We start from the raw sequence: 6030 nt of genomic DNA, 5'->3' as shown, positions 1-6030 counted from the left end.
GCTTGATTCCAGGAGTTCTGGGCTGTAGTGCGCTATGCCGATCGGGTGTCTGCACTAAGTTCGGCATCAATATGGTGACCTCCCGGGAGCGGGGGACCACCAGGTTGCCTAAGGAGGGGTGAACCGGCCCAGGTCGGAAACCGCGCAGGTCAAAACTCCCATGCTGATCAGTAGTGGGATCGCGCCTGTGAATAGCCACTGCACTCCAGCCTGGGCAACATAGCGGGACCCCGTCTTTAAAAAAAAAAAAAAAAAAAATTGAAAGCAAATCAAACCATTTGCAATGCTGGGATTGGTGCCTTAGAATAAAGATAACTGAAAAAAAAAATCGTCAACTCAGCTGGGTGCAGTAGCTCACACCTGTAATCCCAGCACTTTGGGAGGTTGAGGTGGGTGGATCACTTGAGGTAGGAAGTTGGAGACCAGCCAGACTAACATGGAGAAACCCCGTCTCTACTAAAAATACAAAATTAGCTGGATGTGGTGACACATGCCTGTAATCCCAGCAACTCCGGAGGCTGAGGGAGGAAAATCTCTTGAACCTGGGAGGCGGAGGTTGTGGTGAACCGAGAGAGCGCCATTGCACTCCAGACTGGGCAATAAGAGCGAAAGTCCGTCTAAAAAAAAATAAAATAAAATAAAATAAAATCGGCAATTCACCTAGAATTACAATCTTTAAATGTGTCATGTCAATATTTATGCATGTTTAACAAGTGAGGGTTTTTCTTGTTTGTTGTTGTTGTTTAATGCCTTGAAATGTGTTTAGCTGTTCCCTACTTTTCTTAAGTGGTGACTTTTACAAAGTAGTCACCGCAATTGTCCTTACCTTTATATTTGCATTTAATTTATAAACATTTTTCATTTGACCTACGTGCTGGGGATACGCTTCAAGTGAAACAAGGCAAATTGCCCTTGTAAGGAAGGTAAAAGGAAAGAAAATGAGAGGGGTAAGCCCACGTCCCCCACTCTCACTTGTAGTTCATGTTCTCAAGTTGTTCATCTCACATCTGCCACTTCCCTGCTCCTCTCTTGCTTCTAAAACCATCCCAAGATCATCTGGCCAAGTTTCCTCCAGGGTGAAACACATCTGTGGTGAAGGAACATTCCCGGTGGTCACTCCTGATGATTTCTGTTCCTGAGGCAGTGGATGCACATCGGATGAAGCCGACTGGCCCTCTTTCTCCTGACTCTCTGTTTCCTTGCCTCTGCTCTTCCATGGTGACCCCGGAGACCAGGAAATGTCTGACAGTCCCTTCCTCATTCCTATAGGTGACAGAGACAGCTAGATGTCTACCCACTGCCATTTCCCTGCTACAGACTGAATGCTTGTCTTCCCAAAATTCATATACTGAAATCCTAACCCTCAATGTGATGGCATTTGAAGATGGGGCTTTTTGGGGGTGATGAGCATTATTTGAGGTCATGAGAGTGAGCCCTTGTGATGGAATCAATGCCCTTATAAAAAGAGGAGGAGACGCCTGGTGTGATTCTGTCCTGCATGGCTATTCTCTTGAGCAGTGGTTGTTTATCTCTGTCTGCCTTCTCTCCCTCCTAAGTGCTTGCTGCCACCCAATGGAAGATTCAATGGACATGGACATGAGCCCCCTGAGGTCCCAGAACTATCTTTTTGGTTGTGAACTAAAGGCCAACAAAGATGATCACTTAAGGTGGATAACGATGAAATGGACAACAGCTATCTTTAAGAACGGTCAGTTTAGGGGCTGGTGCAAAGAATGAATTGCAGATTGTTGAAGCAGAGGCAATGAATTACAAAGGCAGTCCCATTAAAGTAACACTGGCAACTTTGAAAATGTCTGTACAGCCAACAGTTTCCCTTGGGGGGCATTGAAATAACACCACCAGTGGTCTTATGGTTGAAGTGTGGTTCAGGGCCAGTGCATATTAGTGGACGGCACTTAGTAGCTGTGAAGGAAGATACAGAGTCAGAAGATGAGGAGGAGGAGGATTCGAAACTCTGAAGTATATCTGGAAAGTGGTCTGCTCCTGGAGGTGGTAGCCAGCTTCTACAGAAAAAACTAAAAGTTGCTGCTGATGAAGATTATGATGATGATGATTTTGATGATGAGGAAACTAAAGAAAAAGCACCAGTGAAGAAATCTATATGAGATACTCCAGCCAAAAATGCACGAAAGTCAAATCAGAATGGAAAAGACTCAAAACCATCATCACCACCAAGATCCAAAGGACAAGAATCCTTCAAAAAACAGGAAAAAAAAACTCCTAAAACACCAAAAGGACCTAGTTCTGTAGAAGACATTCAAGCAAAAATGCAAGCAAGTATAGAAAAAACACGTTGAGCAATCCTGGGCACTACCAGTAAATTAAGCCCAAAGATGGAGAGAAAGTAAAAAGAGAGGCAAATGTGGTCCATAATGAGTGTCATCAATCATCCAGACTGAAGTCTATTTTAATCTCAATCCCCTTTTCTGATTTGCCACCCATGCCTCTTCAGGAAACAATCTCACTCTTGGTTCCCTAAAGCACTTTCTTCTGATTGCTGTGATTCAGTGAACCTTGCCCTTTACTTTCTATTACTTGTGCATTTGCCTCACCTCTGACCATGTTTTAAATCACCTTTCTATCTTTTTAGCTGCTCAACAAATATTTGAATGAATGAAAAAAAAAAAAAAGAGGCTGGGCAGGTGGTTCACCCCGGTAATCCCAACACTTTGGGAGGCCAAGGTGGGCAGATCACCTGAGGTCAAGAGTTCAAGACCAGCCTGGCCAACATGGTAAAACTCCGTCTCTACTAAAAATACAAAAATTAGTTGGGTGTGGTGGCATGTGCCTGTAGTCCCAGCTATTCGGGAGGCTGAGGTAGGAGAGTCACTTGAACCCGGGAGACAGATGTTGCAGTGAGCCAAGATTGCATCACTGCACCCCAGCCTGGTTGACAGAGTGAGACTCTGTCTCAAAAAAGGAGAAAAAAAAAGAGGAGGAGACACAGGATCTTCCTCTCTGCTCACCAACATTTGAGGATAGAAGACAGTCATCTACAAACCAAGAAGTGGCCCCTCACCAGACCTGGATCTGCCAGCACCTTATCTGAGACTTCCTAGTCTCCGGAGCTGTGAGATGTAAACTTCCATTGTTTAAACCATTCAGTCTATTATGTTCTATTATAGCATATAGTCTATGATATTCTATTATTATTATTTTTGCTTGGGTAATCCCTTTTAACGGTGAACTTCAGGTCACAACTGTAACTATCAGTTCAACTACACCAAGGTTTCTGAAGACAATGGCTTCTCCACCCAAGCAGGTTGTATATAAATTCCAAATGGAACCTGGCATCACCCTGAAGAAATTCTAACTTTACACTGTTGGGGAAATTTACCAAGATGGCTTCAGAATAGACTAACTTTATACAGCACATTTTAAAAAAAGACTTTTATTCAGCGTCACAATCAGACTAAACCCAAACTAAGACTTCTCTTTTCTTCCTTGCCAATGAAACCTTTACTTTATTGCAAATGTCAATATGACCAGCTTAAGAAAACTACTTTTCCTAGTATCCCAGGTGAATAGGCATGAGCAAGTGGAAAATTTTGACTGGCAAGATGGGAATAGAAATCGTTTAGTAGGACATCTGTAAAGCTTCTTAAATGGGGAAAATGGCTCATCTGTGGGCCCCTTAATATATTTCCCTTCCCCCTTCTTACTTATCCATACTAAGCACAAACACGGCACCACTATGTACATTGCAAGGATATATGTATATTCAAGAGCGCATCTCAATCATGCCAGAATGGGATGCCTGCAGGAGACAAGCAATGGGAGTAAGTGGCTGGTATAAATGGGAAAAACAACTTTTTGGAGGGGTGGGGGGGATTTCATGTCCAAAAAGTTGCTCATCTTTAAACACACACAAACACACACACACACACACACACACACGTACATGTGAAAGTTTGTTACATAGGTAAACTCATGTCATGGGGGTTTGTTGTACAGATTATTTTATCACCGAGGTATTAAGCCCAGCACCCAATAGTTATCTCATTGTGGTTTTGATGTGCATTTCTCTAATGATCAGTGGTATTAAGCTTTATTTCATATGCTTGTTGGCCACATAGCTGTCTTCTTTTGAAAAGTGTCTGTTCATTTCCTTTGCCCACTTTTTAATGGAGTTGTTTTTCTCTTGTAAATCTGTTTAAGTTTCATATAAATGCTGGATATTAGACTTTTGTCAAGTGCATAGTTTGCAAATATTTTCTCCCATTCTGTACGTTGTCTGTTTACTCTGTTGATAGCTTATTTTGCTGCGCAGAAGCTCTTAAGTTTAATTAGAACCCACTTGTCAAATTTTGCTTCTGTTGTGATTGTTTTTGGTGTTTTTATCATGAAATATTTGCCCATTTCTATGTTCAGGATGGTATGGCCTAGGTTATCTTCCAGGATTTTTATACTTTTGAGTTTCATATTTAAATATTTAATTCATCTTGAGTTGACTTTTGTATATGGTGTAAGGAAGGGGTCCAGCTTCAATCTTCTGCATATAGCTAGCCAGTTATCCCAGCACGATTTATTGAATAGGGAGTCTTCTTTTTATTGGAAAAGTAAATTTTTTTAAAGAGAAGGGAGATCAAGAAGGCAGATCAGACTGGGTGTGGTGGCTCATGCCTGTAATCCCACCCAGGCCGAGGCGGGTGGATCACCTGAGGTCAGGAGCTCGAGACCAGCTGGGCCAACATGGTGAAACTCCATCTCTACCAAAAATACAAAAATTGGGGTTCCTCCCTCCCCAGGATGGCTGCTGAAGGTGAGTTATTGCTGCTGCAGCTCCCCAAGCTGTTTGAAACCAGCGAAACAGCTTCTGGACGAAGTAGAAGTAGCCACTGCACCTGCCGGTTCCCGGATAGTCCAGGAGAAGGTGTTCAAGGGCCTGGACCTCCTTGAGAAGGCTGCCGAAATGTTATTGCAGCTCGACTTATTCAGCCAAAATGAAGACTTGGAAGAGATTGGTCCCACCGACCTGAAGTACCTATTTGGTGCGAGCATTTCAAGGAGCCCTCACTATGAAATAAGTCAACCCCAGCAAATGTCTAGATCATTTGCAGCGGGCTCGAGAACACTTTATAAACAACTTAACTGAGTGCCATTGCTATCATGTGGCAGAGTCTGAGCTGCCCAAAGTCAAGAATAACTCAGCTGAAAATCACACTGCTAATTCCTCTATGGCTTATCCTAGCCTCGTTGCTATGGCATCTCAAAGACAGGCTAAAATAGAGAGACACAAGCAGAAGAAGGATTTGGAGCATAGGTTGTCTGCAGTGAAATCTGCAGTGGAAAGTGGTCAAGCAGATGATGAGCATGTTCATGAATCTTATCTTCACCTTCGGAGGTGGATTGATATCAGCTTAGAAGAGATTGAGAGCATTGACCAGGAAATAAAGTCTCCTGAGAGAAAGAAACTCTTCAAGAGAGGCATCAACTTCTAATTTATCTTGCCAGGAGAGGCCTCCAGTGAAACCCTTCATTCTCACTCAGAACATGGCCCAAGTCTAAGTATCTGGAGCTGGTTATCCAAACCTGGCAACTATGATGGTGAGTGACTGGTATGAGCAACATCGGAAATATGGAGCATTACCAGATCAGGGAGTAATCAAGGCAACACCAGAGGAATTAAGAAAAGCAGCTCAGCAACAGGAAGATCAAGAAGAAAAGGGGGAAGAAGATGATGAACAAACACTGTACAGAGCTCGGGAGTGGGTTGACTGGAAGGACACCCATCTGAGGGACTATGGTGACCGACAGAACATGGGCTGATCTTCCCACAACACAGCAGGGCTGCAGGGTGCACACCTCCCCCGCCAAGGAAAACTATGCCGTCCTCCCTGCCCTGGGCTCCCGCTGCAGCTGTGTACAACAAAGGCAAAATGCTAAATCTTGTTTTGCATTCCATAAAGTGTCAAGTGATTAAGAGTGTATTTGTACTCCTCCAAAAAAATTATCCGGACATGGTGGTAGGCACCTGTAGTCCCAGCTATTCAAGAGGCTGAGGCAGGA

At 43.5% G+C, this 6030-nt stretch overlaps 2 pseudogenes; both read left to right on the top strand.

Annotated features, from left to right (window-relative positions):
* Positions 1-1489: 1489 nt before the first annotated feature.
* Positions 1490-2318, top strand: LOC108296125 (annotated as a pseudogene).
* A 2452-nt stretch (positions 2319-4770) lies between these two features.
* Positions 4771-5790, top strand: LOC108296124 (annotated as a pseudogene).
* Positions 5791-6030: the final 240 nt, after the last annotated feature.

Source organism: Cebus imitator, unplaced genomic scaffold (genome assembly GCF_001604975.1).
Source record: "Cebus imitator isolate Cc_AM_T3 unplaced genomic scaffold, Cebus_imitator-1.0 Scaffold682, whole genome shotgun sequence".
Classification (NCBI taxonomy): domain Eukaryota; kingdom Metazoa; phylum Chordata; class Mammalia; order Primates; family Cebidae; genus Cebus; species Cebus imitator.
This window is presented reverse-complemented; position numbering and strand designations above follow the sequence as displayed.